At 41.3% G+C, this 18,883-nt stretch overlaps 1 protein-coding gene across 1 annotated transcript in view; it reads left to right on the plus strand.

Annotated features, from left to right (window-relative positions):
• TLL1 (tolloid like 1) overlaps positions 1 to 18,883 on the plus strand; it is a 383,094-nt gene continuing 364,211 nt past the window's right edge. The window contains exons 1-2 of the mRNA XM_045020036.1: positions 1 to 229; positions 18,319 to 18,451. The gene's annotated coding sequence lies outside the window, so the exon portion shown is untranslated. The remainder of the gene's footprint in view (positions 230 to 18,318; positions 18,452 to 18,883) is intronic.

Consider the following 18,883-nt stretch of genomic DNA (forward strand, 5'->3'; position numbering starts at 1 on the left):
CTAGGGAGGTAGTACTGGCTAGGTAGTGAATGGGAAGACTGAGCTAGTTTGCCCCCAAAGACTTTGCTGCTCTGGAAGAGGTAAACGAGCATAGTGACTTGGCCACATGGCCAAATCATGAAGAAGGAGCCCTTGGTGTTGCAGTGTTAGGTAAAGACATCTCCAGAGGAAGGTGCAGCAACTGAAAGGAGCTAATCCCTGGTAGTGGCCAGGAAGAGGTGCCTAAGGGGTGAGTGGAACCTACTGACAGACACAAATATAAAGCTTAAGGAAAATATAGTAAGGTTGTACTATATTTTTAATCTGTGACTAATTCTTCTCCTTCAAAGAGAGGTTCCACTCACGGTCATCAAACAATCATATCATGAATTTTCACAACTGACAAGAACATTTTAAGAAGGGTGATTTAAAAAAAAAATTGCACCTACAAACATCTGTTTACCAACTAAAAATTCCCAGAGTTAACTTTTCTAACTCAGAGCTCATAATGGCTGTCATTTAGTAGCTACTTTTTTTTTAATCTTTTCTGTCTATCATCTAATCTTTCTTTTAAGGTAAACATTTCTTCACTATAAACTATGCTGATGTGAATATAGGATAAAGAACCTTAAGTGATGTAAACAATCCCTTCTCTATAGAAGTTGATGGAGCTACACTAGTTATTACTAGCTGTGGATCTGGCCTAAGTATACTGTAGTTACACAGTGACAAATGAGGAACTGAACACAATAAGCATACAGAAATTTAGGTAGAAAGTTGATAGCTAATATTTAAAGGGAAAAAAATCTATTCTATCTCTGAATAACACATGTCCATATGCACAAAGGATGCTATCATGTAATTTTTCAGTGAGGGGAGTGAGAATTAAATCAGTACAAAACCTCAGATTTCCTGAATCCCCTGTCACAGCCCTAACCACAAAACCATCTTTTAGCAGAAGGGTGAACTGTGTTTCTCCCTGCTTGCCTTTACTTACACCCACTCCTTTAGGTAGAGATGAATTTCCTACAGTGTGCCTGCCTCCAACTCAAATCCCCCCTTGAATTTCCTAATGGTGGGGTTCACCTAGACATGCATATACTATAATTAAACTCTTATAATGTCGATTGATGGCAATGGAAACTATACTTCCACAGGGAGAGGCAAATTAACCATTTTGTTCAACAAAGTTCATAGCCTGCTTCAGACAGTCTGTTTCTGCAATGATAAAACAATCATTAATGGTGAAAAGTTTAGAGAACATGACCTATGAGGGAAGATTGAAAAAAATGAAGTTTGTTTAGTGTGGAGAAGAGAAGACTGAGGGGGGGGGGCATAACAGTTTTCAAGTACATAAAAGGCTGTTACAAGGAGGAGGGAGAAAAATTGTTGTTAACCTCTGAGGATAGGACAAGAAGCAATGGGCTTCAATTGCAGCAAGGGAGGTTTAGGTTGGACATTAGGAAAGCTTTCTAATTTTCAGGGTGGTTAAGCACTGGAATAAATTGCCTAGGGAGGTTGTGGAATCTCCATCACTGGAGATTTTTAAAAGCAGGTTAGACAAACACCTGTCAGGAATGGTCTAGATCAGGGGTCGGCAACCGGTGGCTCGCGGCTCGCCAGGGTAAGCACCCTGGCGGGCCGGCCCAGTTTGTTTATCTGCCGCGTCGGCAAGTTCGGCCGATCGCGGCTCCCACTGGCCGCGGTTCGCGGTCCCAGGCCAATGCGGGAGGCAGGAAGCGGCGTGAGCCGAGGGATGTTCTGGCCGCGGCTTCCTGCTTCCCGCATTGGCCTGGGACCGCGAACCGCGGCCAGTGGGAGCCGCGATCGGCCGAACTTGCCGACGCGGCAGATAAACAAACCGGGCTGGCCCGCCAGGGTGCTTACCCTGGCGAGCCGCGAGCCACCGGTTGCCGACCCCTGGTCTAGATAATACTTAGTCCTGCCTTGAGTGCAGCGGACTGGACTAGATGACTTCTCAAGATCCCTTCCAGTCCTATGATTTTGAGTACATTATCATGTTAATCCGTGCAGTAGCAAACATTATGTATTTAGTTGAGGCTGCACAGTTTTGTTCACTATAAATCCCTGTTTACATTCACTATACCTCCCCGTGCGCACAAAGTTAATAGGGGATAACATTTTATTTTAAAGATGTTCAGAATAATACTAAAATTTGAAACTCAGTGCTTACTAGCTTGACCTGAAGGGCTCTCCTCAGTACATCTTCTTTACTGTCAAGGTTCTTTAAATGTCACTCGAGGTGAAATGGAATGGGCTAGGTAGGGTTTCAGTTTCCCTTCTGCAATGTTCCCTGAACTGTACTTTTTAAAATTTGACATGAGAGTAAAGTAGTTGACAAACAAGCTGACTAGATGTGACACTTTTACTTCCTCATGTAAAACAATGATGGCCCTTGGGATTCTAATTCCTGTCTAGCTGCTTTAGCAGATGACAGAGAAATGTTAGATTTTTTTTGTTTGTTCTGAATTTAACATTGTATAAATGCATTGCCAGAAGCTATTCATATAGAAAAACAAGGAGGATATACATTGTGCTGAACTAAGAAGTCTTATCTTGTCTTCCCCATTTGGGCATGTGGTTTTTATTGCTTGTGTAACTCCCAGTCAGAGAGAGGATGATATCTCTATGTGACTATTATAATTTGTAAATGGATTTGATTGGATCAAAATCTTGCTTTCAAAAGTCAGAAGCTGAAGAAATTTCTGCATGTGTCTATCAACTAACACTTTACTAATACAGCTTGTAATAATAATACCCAAGTGATTATATATCTGCCTCCGTTATAATGCTGGTAGTGCTTAGATATCAATGGGATATGTTTTTAGTATGACCTATAATAGAGGGCACAATTCAATTATTATCTGTGGACCAAAGCATCAATTTAGGGCTATTGGAGATACCAGCCTTTCTCCACAACCCACTCACCTTAATGTCAATGGGACTAAGACCAAGTGTAAATTATAGCCTTTATGTGGAAAGTAAACTTTCATTATTTGTTCTGTACTTTGTCTCGTTCAGCATCATTCAATAGGGAAAATATTCTCACCTTTAGGAACAATGCTATTTTTGTGCTTTGCTTCTCTTACTTCCCCATCAACCTTTTTCTGTTTCACTCCCTCTTCCCTGTCTTGGTGTTAGTCCACTTTTTATCCCTCTGCGTTTCCTCTCCTGAAGCAACTTTCAAATCTGAACACCCTGCGGACTTCCCTCCCACCTCCTTCCCTCTGCTGTCTGCTAAAACAATAAGCGATTTAAATAGTTAATGCTTATGTTAAAGTGCCATAACTGGGTGTTAGAGTAAATACCTCCAATGGGTCTTGATTCAGCCCTCTGCAGGCTGAGGCAGCCATTTCTGCATTGGTTACAGTCAGGTGATGGTCGGAAAATTTGTCTTTGAAATAGGTAACCATATAGCAAGTGTGAAAAATCAGGATGGGGGTAGGGGGTAATAGGAGCCTATATAAGAAAAAAACCCAAATATCGGGACTGTCCCTATAAAATTGGGACATCTGGTCACCCTACCTTGAAACCACAAGGGCTAAAGAACTACTTTAAAAATATTGAAAGGATAGATGCTAAATGTCATGTGGGCTACATAAATACTGTATGTCAAATGGCTTAATCCGGCCCTTAAACTCAGTATTTGACACCCTGTCCTAGATTAAAGAAGGTGTCAGATATTGTGAGTCTGTTACTGCTAGAATTGCAGTACTAACAAACGCACATGCATCTCTCATTTGCTCTGGGACCTTGTTCTCTCAAGCGAGGAAAACTTCTACCATCTGAACTGGTTCCTGCAGTGACTTCCTGATCCCCTCTGGGAGGGCCACAAATTCTCCACTTCCTCAAAAACTCACACCCTGCTCTCCCAAATCTACTGTTTGAGGAAAACATGTAAAGAAAAGAGAAATTTAGTTATCTGCCAGGGAAGGATGAACTTCTAATAATTTAATCATTAACTCATTGTAGAAAAAAGGGTGATATTAAAGCAAACAAGCTGTTGCTCACTTCCACACAAAATGCTGTGCTCCCCAACTCCAACGGAAGTTAATAGGACTCTGCATATCACAGGATCAAAACCTATGATCCAATCAAGCTCCCATCAAAGTCAATAGCCAGCTTCTGCTCTCAGTTATATATGTAAATCCATCAACTTCAGTTTTCAGACTTCTCTAGATTTACAATGCTATTACTGAGAGTAGAAAATTACCTTGTGTCCATATTTTTGTCCTACAACCATCCACCTTCCCAATTTTCAGATGTCATCAGGCATGACAATTTGGCACATGCTGCTACTGCATATTTCACTCACAATTACCTGCTTCCTCTTGTGTATGAATATTTGGCCTAATGTGTCATGTTGTGAAAGTGCCACATACTTGAAATATTTGAAAGAGCAATGTTCCAGAAACAACTGGTTATCAGAATCAGTTGGTGGAGATACTGGATCTGTGTGGAAAAACTTCACCTTGACACAGATAAGAGAGAAATTACACAGTTTTCCTAAATATATTACTCTCTTGCCTCAAATTTGACTGTTTCCTTTATAAAACAGAAATGTGACAGTAAGCACCTGACACACTACAGGACAGCTTTGGGATGAAGTCTTTAGGACTACAATTTAGAATATCCTAGGTTTTTAATAAGGGGGTTCAACTTGAAATCTATTTTCTTTAAATAGTTGAAAAATCTTCCATTTCAATAGAAGACTGCTTTCCCAGTTAAGGGTCCAATCTGCCAATTACTGAACTCAGCGGAAATTTTGCTCAGTAAGTAATGTCTTTTTTCTGAAAATGGCCAATTTACACCTGAGCCAAATGTGTGAAAATTATGAATTTTGTTCAGTTTTTAACCATTAAAAACTGTTTTATTGGTGGAAATAATGATATTCTTGTAGCATATGTTCTTTGCATGCTGGAATCTGTAAAATGAAAACTGATTAGAGTTGTGCAAAACTAACAGGTCTCTATGTGCAGGGCTGAGTATGTATGTGTTTGCATATGTATGCGCTTTAGAGGGGCTAAGAACTTTTCCTTGAATCCAGTGAAAAAGACTGGTGAAGGTGGACATGCAAAATTGATACATAAAGGTACACTTGGGGTCAGTTTTCATCTCATACTTTACCCGTCTTAAAACGGATTAAGCATTTACTATCCTGCTAATACTGAGAAGCTTCTTGCCTAATTCTTGCTTGTGAGAGTCACACATCCTTACCATGCTGGTACAGTATTGTAACAATTGCTTAAAAGTGGTAAAATTGGTTGCTAGTTTGAGTGCCAAATAGTGCTGTTATAACTTAAGGTGGGTAATGAGAGGCTAGTTATCAGCATGTTAGTGAAGTCTCAATAACATTAGCAACCTGACCAGGGACGCTAAACCTCCTCAGGCTTTTATTCTGAGCTTCACATTATCCTCCCCTTTATCATAGAATCTCAGGGTTGGAAGGGACCTCAGGAGGTCATCTAGCCCAACCCCCAACCCTATTTTTTAGGGTTTAAAAATATCCAATTACACACAGTTGCTACTGTTACCTTTTCAATTTAAGGCACCCTGCCTATACCCTACTGAGGGCTCAAAGCATGACCCAATCAATTTAGGCACCCCACATCCTTTCCCTTCATATCCTTACCCACAGGGCTTGGGAACAAACCCGGTCAATATAAGTACCTGCCCTTTCCCTCGGGGCTCAGGGCTCTACAGGTCTGTGGAACCTTTTCCCAGCGAAAGAGCCTTACACAGCTGTGCTCTAAACATCTATTTATTAGCCACACACAGACAATACATATACCAAGCAAATCTCTTATTGTTATATCCTTGGGGCAGCCGGTGTAGGAAGCAATCACTTGAGGGCAGAGAGCAGACAGCTAACCAAAACCTCCATTTTATTTACAGATACAGAGAGCTCACTCAGCCGGTTGAAACCGGCTGAGCTATCCCTTAATAGTCTAACTCAGTTGCCATAGTAACAAAACCCATGACAACCAAATACACAACACTTATGCTCACCACTCCCAATATACAGACAAATATCACCCAATGGCCAGTCAGGATTCATTCATCTGGGGGTTCCCAGTGATGCCTCTGCATTTCACAGTCGAGCAGAGGGGTCAGAGTTCCAGCAGCTTGTTGTTGAACCGCAGTCTGGAAATGGTTCCCAAAGAGCCTTATTTTTCATTTACATTATATAGGTAAAACTAGCTCCCTCCTTCACATTTACTAAACCTTTCACATCATTCCACACTTCTAAATAACAAAAATTTTAACCAATTATGCTCTGGCACCTATGTGTCCTCCTTCCTGCCCAAGTTATTTACATTTTATCTTTCACACCCAAATTGTAACTTAATTGTGACCGTCTCTATTTGTGCAGATGGTCAGCATAAAATGGTGGTCAGAGCTAGGGTGACAAGATGTCCCATTTTTTAAAGGAACAGTCATGTTTTTTGGGACTTTTTCTTGTATAGGTGCCTATTACCCCACACCCCCTGTCCCGTTTTTTTTCTTCACAGTTGCTATCTGGTAACCCTAGTCAGAGCTTATCTTGCCATTTGTTGAGTCTCTTTCTGTATCCTCCCTAATTTCCCAGCGTCTTCACAACCTTGGTGGTTATAACTCTCGTTAGGGACATTCCTGAGGTGGGGGGTGCTTTATCAGTAGCAGAACATTCCTTTTTTCAATTTTAGTGAGTTTCACCCAAGGCTGGTTTAATGGCAGGGGTGGGGGATGAGGTTGATCAGGTCTCAGGCCTATGCTACCATTCCAATTGACTATTTAGGAAACTTTTTTTTACCAAAAATATGGCAGTTAAAATTTCTTGTTACCCACGTTATTTTCTTTCTTAAGTGTCTCTGTATTCAATTCACTAGATAAAACATGTAATTACTATATCAATAAGTTAATCTTTGCAAGTGGCTTTATTTAATTAAAAATGGGCAAAGTGTCTACCTTTTTTATGTTTTCATAAGATTGTGGATCTGATTCAGCAAGCTACGTACACACAAGCTTTACTTTATGCACATGAGTAGCCCTATTGAAATGAATGGGACTATTCAAACATTTAAAGGTAGGCATGTGCTTACGTAGCTTGGTGAATCGGAGCCTAACACATCTGGTATACAAGAATTAGCTTCTATCCATCCTGAAACTTAATTTACAATCGGGACATTTTCCCCTTGTCATAGTGCCATATCACGCTATCATAACTAATGGGGAGTTCTGCATTAATTTGGTTCTCCACCTCTTAAATAAGACCACTGATTTTTTTTTCAGTGCCTACATAGAGATGTTAGTACCTAACTGAAGGGCACCATGTTGAAAAGCAATGGCCTAAGTGACATACTCAGCATCAGACAGGCAGATTGTGGCAAAACCACAGACAATATCAGTGTCCTGAGTCCCACTCCTGTGTCTTAAGCGTAAGATCATCCTTCCCGTAGAGAGGACATAATTTAAATGTCTCCTATAGTCTAGTGGGTTGCTACTAAAATCACAGCATACATTGTGTTGTAATTTTATGAAGTATAATTTAAGCAGTGTGTGCTGTTGAGTAGTAAACTGAAATTGAATTTAGGTAAGGGAAAATATTTTGAATATTAGCTGCAGTAATAGCAAATACAATTGGAAAAATAGGATGACTGATTAACAGAAAACAGGCTATGAAATACATTTATTGAAACTGCAACCTATGCAACAGCATACAGTAAAGAATTAAATTGAAAAAATAAGTGTGCTAACAAGGCAAACTATTAGTACAAGCAATAAGAGGTAGAGGTAGGATGATAAAATACACTGGTTATATGAGGCAGTATAAAACCACTATGAAAGTGTGCATATGTAGCCGATGGTAGAAACTAAGAGATGGAATCATAGTAGGTTCTTTGGCTCCACAGCCAGAAAATCTGACTTTGATTTCTTGATTTCATTTTAAAAAAATTCTGTCTTTAGCCATATGAAGCACTCTTTCCCATTCCCTATCTCCAGTGCAGGATATATTTCTCCTTTAGGCCAGTTGCCATACAGGACAATTGGGCAACGGTCATTGACTTTGGTATCTCAATGAATATCAATGTTCGGGGAGGTCCTGATATGAGGACGAGATTACTCAATTACTAGAGCAGCAGCATGAGCAGGGGACTACATGTAGAATTGGAAACTAGGAGCTCCTTGGTTCTAATCTGGCTCCTCCATTTATTCACTGTGTAGTCTTGGATAAAGCACAGGGTTAACCTCCGTGTCTCAGGTTTAGATAATTTCTTATTTGAAACAAGCTAGTCCACCCACCCTCAACCGTGAAATAAGCAGGTATTTCTCCTACCTTACAGGGGATGTGGTGAAGATTAATTTAAGGTTTGTATAGATTATTCAACAAGTACAGATCTATATGTGTACTAATGCCCAGATTTTTAAAGGTATTTATATGTGTTGCGCCGCTCAGTTTTGCAAGGCCTGAAGTGATTTAGATGTGTGATTACATTAGTGATTCCTGGGTTTCACTAATATACACAAAAAAACAACAACGTGGAGTTCTTGTGGCACCTTAGAGACTAACACATTTATTTGGGCATAAGCTTTCGTGGGCTAGAACCCACTTCATCAGATGTATGGAATGAAAAATACAGGAGCAGGTATAAATACATGAAAAGATGTGATTTGCTTTACCAAGTGTGAGGTCAGTCTAACGAGACAATTCAATTGACAGCAGGATACCAAGGGAGGAGAAATAACTTTTGAAGTGGTAATGAGAGTGGCCCATTTCAGACAGTTGACAAGAAGGTGTGAGTAACAGTAAGGGGAAATTAGATTTAGGTTTTGTAATGACCCAACCACTCCCAGTCTTTATTCAGGCCTAATCTAATGGTGTCCAGTTTCCAAATTAATTCCAGTTCTGCAGTTTCACATTGTAGTCTGTTTTTGAAGGTTTTTTTGTGGAAAAATTGCCACTTTCAGGTCTGTTATTGAGTGACCAGGGAGATTGAAGTGTTCTCCTACTGGTTTTTGAATGTTATGATTCCTGATGTCAGATTTGTGTCCATTTATTCTTTTGCATAGAGACTGTCTGGCTTGGCCAATGTACATGGCAGAGGGGCATTGCTGGCACATGATGGCATATATCACATTGGTAGATGTACAGGTGAATGAGCCCCTGATGGTGTGACTGATGTGGTTAGGTCCTATGATGGTGTCCCTTGAATAGATATGTGGACAGAGTTGGCATTGGAGTTTGTTGCAGGGTTTGGTTCCTGAGTTGGTGTTTTTGTTGTGTGGTGTGTGTGGTTGCTGGTGAGTATTTGCTTCAGATTGGGGGGCTGTCTGTAAGTGAGGATTGGCCTGTCCCCCAACGTCTGTGAGAGTGAGGGATCATCCTTCAGGATAGGTGGTAGATCGATGATGATGTACTGAAGAGGTTTTAGTCGGGGGCCATAGGTGACGGCTACTGGCATTCTGTTACTTTCTTTATTGGGCCTGTATGTAGTATACACAGTGATCACTAGATGGCAGTACAACACTGGTTCAAAGAAATTACTACTAACAGCACACCATGACTTCCTTTTCAGGTAGATTCTGTGAAGTTCTTTTGAAGATGCAGTTGTGCCCTATAGTATTTTATCTTATTTTAATATGGGTCAAATTCCCACCAGGCATAAGAGGGTGCAATTCTTGATTCTGATGCAGTTGTGTCTGCTTGCAACTGCGTTAATATGGTTCTATCTGTGTAGTTCTTTTCAGAACTATCTAGACTACTCATGTCTATTGGCCCTTAGTAGCTTGTTCCACATATTAACTGCTACCAGTGTACAGAAATCTACTAAAATCCTTCATTTAGGTTTGTATCTCCTACTCTTATTTGACACTAGCTCAAATAGCTTTGTAACATCCTTCTGTGAATACCCTTTAGAATCTTTTATACATCACAGATGTTCTCTTTTCATTTCCTCTTTTATGATGAATTTATGCCTATTTTGTAGCCTCCTTATATATCCCAAAATGCTACTGTGCTATGTGGCTGGTATACTCTGTCTACCCACCCTTTTCTTCCCCTTAGGCTTTGCTGTAATTTTGCCTTGGGGTTCAATAAAACTGATAATTAACTTAACAACAATAACTAAGTTATTGTGTGTGTTCAGATAACATCTCACTCAACTGACTGAATATTATGACAAGTTTTTGTAGAAAGTCTTATGTTTGCAACTGTTCAATGATGCTTTTAATTTATTTAGAAGTTTTATTTGCCTATTTGGTGGTATTAAGGGCTCTCACTTATTATTTAAGTGATATTATAGTGTGATCTGCTATCCTCTGGTTCACAGCAGAGTACCTGATTATTGTCCAGATAGTTCTTAAGACAGCTTTATAATATCAAAAAGAATCAGGCAGAGAAACCCTTCTATGATAGCCCCAAATACATATTCTCTAAATCATAAAAAATAGAGTGTGTGGAGTTTCATCATTTGTTCTGTTTCAACACATTGTATCTTTTTCTACAGGCAGCATTCTTATCCTATAATCTGTCTGAAACATCTTTATTTAGAGATGTTTTGAATTTTCAATTCAGTTATTTTAAAGAAACCACAAAATGTGCTAGTCAGCAACATTTATGAGTAGCATTTTACTTCTTTGGTGGCTGCAGGTATGAAGATCTAAGCAATAATCACCGCAAGCTTCTCAAAAAGGCACTCTGTCAAATGCCATTCTGTGTTCTATCCCATTGTTTAATTTATCTTTACTTTCCAAGTGTTCATTTATTCTGTCCCTGATTAGTTCTTCCAGTATCTTCCCCAGTATAGAAGTCTCTTTCACTGTTTATTATTTCCGCCCTGTCCACCCATCTGCTTTTTTTAGCTACTTCTTCCTTCCTCCCTGCTGGCTTCTGTATGGAACTTACTCACAGGGACCAGGGACTTACATAGCAGATTGATTTGAGGGAACCCAGACAAGAATTCACTCATTTTCTTCGCCCAAGATTTAGTGTGGCTTGTGAAAGAAGAGAGGTAACTGTTTGCCTCTGGTGTGGGACCAAGAAGACATTTGTTTCCTTAAGTATGTCCCTGGATATTAATCAAGAGATCAGTATAAAAGTTATTCTAATGCCTTGCTTAGCACTGAATCCCAATAACAGAATATGCGCCTTGTCTTCTAATATATAACACAAACTCACTGAGCCATGCTTCATCCTTAACCTCCACCCACTGCAAGGCCATGCTCTTACGATTGGTTCTAAGAGCCATATGAACATGAGCCTCCATTACAAACCATCATATATCCGTTCATTAGCAGGGACTAGACACACATACTGCACACGTGGTTTAGGAAACTTATTGACCTAGGTTGTAGTGTTTGCAGGGCCGGCTCTAACTTTTTTGCCGCCCCAGGGGAAAAAAAAAAGAGCGCTGCCCCGCCGTAACACCCCCCCCCCCCGGAGCGCCACACCGCCCAAGCCCCCTGCCCGAGTGCTGCACGACCCAAGCCCCCCAAGCGCCGCGCCACCCAAGCCCCCTGCCCCCCCAAGTGCCACGCCACCTTAGGCCCCCCCCCGAGCGCCACCGAAAGCCCCCCCCCCGAGCGCTGCCCAGCCAAAACAAACAAAAAAAACCCCTTCAGTGCTGCCCGGCCGAACCAAAAAAAAAACAAAAAAAACCCCGAGCGCCACCCCACCCCAAGGTGCCGCCCCAAGCACGTGCTTGGTCGGCTGGTGCCTGGAGCCAGCCCTGAGTGTTTGCACAGTCTTAGCCCATTGTCTCCTCTAAATAGCCCCTCATCTTAGAGCATTTAAAAGATTTAGACCTCCTCCTCCAAGTATAAACCTCTTCAACTATTATATGCCCCCCCCCCCAAACAAAGTTTCCTTCTCTTTGTGCCCATTGTTCAGCCACACATTCAGATCTCTGATCTACAGTCCTCTCCTCAACATAACACCAATCAGGCCTGGCTGTCTGGGTCACAGACCAGAACACAGTGCTTTGTTCATGTGATACAGCGGACATGCTGATGCTCCCCTGACTCTGTCTGACACACTAATGAAAATAAGCCTTGAGAATCTGTTCTTTACTCTGGTTTCCTAATTCCTCACATCTATTTGCCGCACCTATAGTCCACTTCAATACTGCTGATACTTGTCCATATGATGTCTGCCACTCTAATATCCCACAAGGGTATTCCCCTCATTGTGATTCTCAGTACAGTGTACCATAATAGTGTTAATTTTCATTTTTTAAAAAAGGTGACCTACAAAGCAAAAGTGAAAATGGAGTTAAGCCAGTAATACATGCTAAATGACTCCCCTAGCCAGGTGTGGGGGCTTAAATTAAGTCATTAAAAAAGTTCTCTGTGAAAACCCACTTAGAACTTTGATTTGCTGAAGGCATTCCACAATGCATCTACTTGTGATACCAAAAATACCACAGATTGCATGGGTTGTAAAACATTTTTGGCATTTGTGATGTTCCACTGTGTGATAGTACTAAGGAAGTACAAAAAAGATGGCACAGACAGGAAATAAGAATTTTTAAAAGGCTTATTATAACTTATTTCTGGTTTAATGCCCCTGCAGCCTGGCTAGTGGAGGTATTTGCACATTTCTGGGATTAATTCAATTTCAATTTGCTTTGATGGTAGTGTTTATTAATATTAAGAAATTAAATTTTGTCCTCTTAATTCTCCAAATTAAAGATGTCCCTAAGAGTGCTACCAGTCTTGTATCGAAATAATCCATCTCAAAAAGACATATTATCCAGACCTGTATATAAAATACTTATAGAGTGGAATTACACTTATTCACAGATGAGTAGTGATCTTCAGTTTGCAGAAAGCAACAGAACCTGTGCATACCCATTGTATGTGTGTCACTGTTGGGCAATATATTAGAGACAAGATGGGTAAGGCACCTGAAGAAGAGCTCTGTGTAGCTTGAAAGCTTATTTCTTTCACCAGCAGAAGCTGGTCCACTAAAAGCTATTACCTCATCCACCTTGTGTCTCTAATATCCTGGGACCAACATGGCTACAACAACACTGCAAACGACAATGGAGATGTCACACAAGTAGTGAAACTTGTGCTTCTGAGTTACACCATAGTACCATTTCTTAACCAAAAATAGGAGCTATTCTGTATGTTCTTTCATTTTTATAAATAAAGAGGTAGGTTAGATGAAGGACCAAGAAATATTGAGTTTAGCTTCAGAGTAGTGGCTGCAACATTATATATTCTTTTGTATAAATTGACAAATTCTCCAGAGGGGCTTTCAGAAACAACTCCAAGGGAGAGAGGAAAATCACTGTTGAAAACTTGTTCTAGTGATACATTGATTTGGCTCCAAAAAGGCTGAATTTTGGGGAAGAACCAAAACACACATATATGCACATGTTTCTCTATGTGCACAATTCCGTCAACACTCCTAGTTAGAAGCATCTATTTAGTTCTGGATGGTTGAAGTGCTAAAATATCTAACTGTTTTGCAATGGAATTCAAGCCAGCTTGGGACATTGCTACAGTTACAGGCTTCTACAGAAAATCTTATCCCATTGCTCCCCTGGGATTTCCTGCTGAAATTTTGTTCTCATTGCTCTGTTGTTTCCAAAGCATTATGTAAGGAGGAGTAACAGTTTGCAGTTTGTCTCTTGTGGGCTTTATTTTTCTGTTCTTCTTTGTTTTAAGTTAGTCACACAGTCTGATTCTGATCTCAGTTACATTGATGAATATATGGAATAACTCATTTGAAGCCAAAGGATTCACAGTGGCCTATAATGTTCTAAAGTAGGCGGAGTGTTTTTTTCCTTACTTTGTAGGGTGGGTCTAAGTTCTAAAAGGTTTCTTTTAACTTAAAGGATGGGTCTATAGTTAAAGAGTGAATTTCTAAATATTTATTACAATCGTGCCTGGTTAAAATCCTTTTACACCCAGCCACGTGATTTCAGAGTTCCCTTTTCAAGCAGTTAAAATTGCCAGATCAGACTCCTGTCTCATCTGTTTTTTCTGTGCTCAGGAGAAACATGGGTCAGTTCTGGAATTACCGCAAATCTTGATGAATCTAGTTTAAAAAAATACATTGGTTATAAAGATCATCTGCAAAGGTCTCTCACCAGACATATTAAAAAACAAAACCACTTTTTTGAAACATTCCAAAAGAGGAAAAAAGTTATACAGCTATGGACTGAAACAAGTAAGCAGTACTGAATTTTAAGAGTGAAAAAAAATCTTTCTCTCTCAAATTTGACCTGTATATTTTAAGGGAAGATACTGCAACCCACAAGCAATCCTGACTCAGTGAGTAGTCTCTTTGACTTAACATCTCAGTTAAATCAACAGGATTACCTTGATGAATAAGTGTTAAGAGTTAGTTTCTGTCCATTAGGGTGACATTACTAACATCACATTATAGGCTAGGGGTTGGCAACCTCTGGCATGTGGCTCGCCAGGGTAAGCACCCTGGCAGGCCGGGCCAGTTTGTTTACCTGCCGCTTCCGCAGGTTCAGCTGATCGTGGCTCCCACTGGCCACGGTTCACTGTCCCAGGCTAATGGGGGCAGTGGGAAGCAGCATAGACAAGGGATGTGCTGGCTGTCGCTTCCCGCCGCCCCCACTGGCCTGGGATGGTGAACCGCGGCCAGTGGGAGCAGCGGTCGGCTGAACCTGCTGACGTGGCAGGTAAACAAACTGCCCCAGCTCGCCAGGGTGCTTACCCTGGCGAGCCGCATGCCAGAGGTTGCCGACCCCTGTTATAGGCTATGATGGAACACTGGGGATATAGTTGGTATCACTTATTAATGATTGAAATCAACTCTTTCAGACCTCTTAGTAAGGACACCAATTCCTTTTTTCTATAAAGATTTTTTTGCACTTGGATTTTTTTTTAATGAGTTAGTTTTCAGATTACTTGCTGTGGACATAGGGTCATATTTTCAAAAGCATGAGGTGTCTAAAGATGCAAATAGGTGCCTAGTGGGATTTCTAAAAATCCCACTGGGCACCTATCTGCACTGAACTCTCATTGCTCTTTAGGCATCTAAATACCATTTAAAAATCAGACCTTTAGACCTCAGTGAGAAGTCCCTTTGACACATTTAAAGAATTTTTTTTTTAAAGTTGTTGAAAATTACATCCTGGCCATGTGTATTACTTCAATTTTGTGTTTTAATCTCTGCTGGAGAAATGATTGCTTGTGTGGGAAAGAGAAGTAAAAAGTGTCCAAAACAAGGATGGCTTCTTTGCAATGCATGGGACCTGATAGATTCCTGGGCTGAGAGGAAATAGATAACGATTTTGTGCTGCAGCTGGGCCAGGCCAAGACAGTCTCTGTTTGAGGAGAACAGGCACAACTACCTTGTTTGTTGATTCTTTTAATCGAGGGACCTTTGGAATAGAGAGAGTCAACCTCTATTGACATATGTAGTCTCAGTGAACATTTTGAATGATGAATTTTCTAAATTTAGAAAAATAAATGGGAAAAGTTTTGATGGAATTTTTGTGAATTTTTTCATTTTTCTCAATAGTCTCTCCCTTTAGACTTTGTTGGCAGAGACATCTTTAGGATTTCATAGATTTTTAAAGCCAAAAGGAACCAGTGTGGTGATCTAGTTGGTGCATGCAGAACTTGGAAGTAATGTAACTTCACCTACTTTTCAGCCCCCACTTGGAGGTGAGGGAAGGAGGCAGTAGGAAGGAGCAGTCTGAGCCCATTGCTTCATGCAGCTCTATCCATCTCCTTCCCCATCTGATTTATTGAGATGACTAGATGTGCAGGGAGGAGGTAAAATGTCCTCTAATATTAGAGGACATTTTATCTCTTTTGCTGAACAGACAGGAGACGTCTTTCTGGAGCAACAACTCACTGGTTGGCTCCCTCACCATAACCTTTTATTAACTAGCTCTAAGAACAGATCAGGGGACCCAGCTAGGCAGGGGCTGCACTGCCTCCAAAGGAAAGACTGATCCCTGATCCCCAGCAGCAGCTCCTCCACCCCCTTCACACCCCATGAAGGAGGTTCAGGTATTAGGACAGCACCCAGAACTTAACACAGGAGGACAAATGATAGGGAGCTGAATGGAGCTTAGGTCAGGAGTGAGTTTTGTGGGGGCACAGTGCTGGTGGTGATGGGCTTACTGGGAATTCAGTCTTGATGAGATATCTTGAAGAGGGGAGTTGCTGTGGACATAAGCCATTTTGTGGGGGAGGGGAACACCACCATTGTCAGGACACAAGACTCCTTTGGGGAAGATAGACTTGGGGGAAGTCTTGGGTTAGGGAAGATGAGGTGTGTTATGGGAGAGAGGGAGGATTTTTTGGGGGAGGGTGCTGCAGTGATGAGAGAGGGAACGGGAAACTGGAAACTTGGGGGGACAGAGGGGAGGAATGTTTGGGGAAAGAGAAGACAGTAAACGCTCCTACGTGCCCCTCCCCTCATCACTAGGAGGCAAAGGAAGAACCGTAATTTTTTTTTTTGGGGGGGGAGCAGGTGTAGATAAGGAGGCACATGGTACTGTAAGTTTCTCTGCCACCCCATCTGACTTTTCTGGCAAAGTTACTTTGCTGTTTGTGCCACTTTAAGAAAGGAATCTAATGAACTCTACAATACACTGGGTGGTGGGACTGGTCAATTCCTACTATCTAGATCTCCCCAGAGAGGTTCTTGCCAGCCTACGTGGGGGATAAGAGGCATCTTACTTGCTCGTTGTGCCTCTCTGCCGCCACCCTGGTGGCAGCTCCCACCAGCCACCTGCTTGCAGTCTCTTAGTTATTGTAACTGTGTGCAGGCTGGGCAGAAACACAGTCTTGCCACAAGTGATTTCAGCTCTGGGCAGGAACACAGTCTCCCCACAACTGGTTTCAGTTCTCAGTGAGCCATTTAACATAACAAAAGCGACTCCCAGTGAAGCCTATTTAGCTCTATTCTTTGAACCGTGGGGAGGAACAGGTTGAACCAGTCATACAGAGGGCCCTGTTTGAGGGTGTGCAGATCTGTCCCCCCCCTTACTTTCACAGGGCTTGGATACACAAGCCCAAAGAGCAAAACACTGCTCCATCAGCTGAATATCTAGCCAATCAGGCTATGGCTACATTAGCGCTTCAAAGCGCTGCCGCGGCAGCGCTCCCGCGGCAGCGCTTTGAAGCGCTAAGTGTAGTCAAAGCGCCAGCGCTGGGAGAAAGCTCTCCCAGCGCTGTCCATACTCCACCTCCCTGTGGGGAATAACGGACAGCGCTGGGAGCCGCGCTCCCAGCGCTGGGGCTTTGACTACACTGGCGCTTTGTAGCGCCGCAATTTGCAGCGCTGCAGAGGGTGTTTTTTCACACCCTGCTGCAGCGCTGCAAATTTGCAAGTGTAGCCATACCCTAAGCAAAGCAGGAGCAAACTGTATTTACATAAACACACCCAGGGTCTCTTCCCTCCTCCCAGCTAGCTGTCAGGGAAGCATTCATTCAGTCCCTGCTTACATAAACACTGTTTAAATTTCCTCTGATGAATTCTTGTGCTGCAATGGGCGGTGTCCTAGCAAACTGTATAGAACTCAAAATAGTAGAAAAGATTAAAAAATGGAAAATACCCACTACAGAATGCTGCGAGAACATTTACAGAGAATGGCTAGTGGCATTGCTAGGCTTGGTGAGTTGCAAGCTTGTAACATTCTTATACTTGTAAATCTCACTGCAGCATTTACGCGAGTGCAGGTTGAAATTTAATGCCTTACCCATGGACATTTTAGTCTTTGTGGAATGATTTACATAATCTATCCTCATTAGATTGAGAGGATTTATGCCCTGTCTACACTATACCAATTCATATCAGTATCACTACATCAGTATGCAAAGTGGGGGTTTATATAGGTGTGGTTTATACCAAAATAAGCAACACTGGTGTAAGCCCTGAATTGTGTTAATTCAGTGCATGTTTATTGAGAATTTGGCCCAGTCTAACAACATTGATGTAGTTACCCAAGTCTGAATCCCAGTAATGTAGACAATAACTTAGTTTTAAGAGGAAATATACAAGAACAATTTAAACAGTTATTATTTTACAGAGTAGTGGGTACAAGGAATAAACCAAGTTGAGGTAGCAAAGATCAGATAGATCTTTCTGATGTATCTAGAGTGTCACATAGATATCCAAGCATCATCCAAAATTGAATGTACAAGTCCATAACAAAAATGGTGTAAAATAAATAAATGAAGTACTATATAATAACAGATGGATAAATTATGTTCAGAATAGTGTAATCTATTGAATAATCTTTTGTGCTATGTATAACATATTAAGGCCCCAATTCAGCAAAACATGTAAGCATGTTAGGCACCTGACTGAGAGCATCTTGATTTTAACCCCACCAGAAACTTTGGGAGATGCTGCACCCCGCTCCCCGCCCCCACGGAGCAGCCTCACTTTGATCTGCAGCGGTTCAAATGAGATGGTAGCCATCTTGCTGAGGGAAGTCAGTCCCATGGGAGATGGTGGCCATTTCAGGTAAGGGCAAACCTTTGCAAGACTGAAGGCAGAAATTAATGAAGATCCTTAAAATGTCTGAAATATTAGAAACTCAGTTAAATCATGAGAATTTGCAATATTGTATAGGCTGCTCCAACTGAATAACAAGCAAAACCAAACCAATGGAGTGAAATTTCTTCAATTACTGTACCAGATGATGAATATCTATTCAAGGGGATAATAACTTTATATGCATTGCCTTATGCTGTAAATCATAAGTATTTGCACATTCCTAAATAGTAGTTAATCCTATTGCCTCAGTGAATACCTATTACAGAGCAAGTTAGCATTTTCACATTTTTGGGACCAAAGGGTAGCAGAAGAGGATGCGGTGTAATATACACTACACTGATTTGACTAAAAAGCTTTGCCACATAGGTGTGCAAGATTTCTCCCCCCCACATGGTGTTC

This window comes from Mauremys mutica, chromosome 5 (assembly GCF_020497125.1).
Source record: "Mauremys mutica isolate MM-2020 ecotype Southern chromosome 5, ASM2049712v1, whole genome shotgun sequence".
NCBI classification, from domain to species: domain Eukaryota; kingdom Metazoa; phylum Chordata; order Testudines; family Geoemydidae; genus Mauremys; species Mauremys mutica.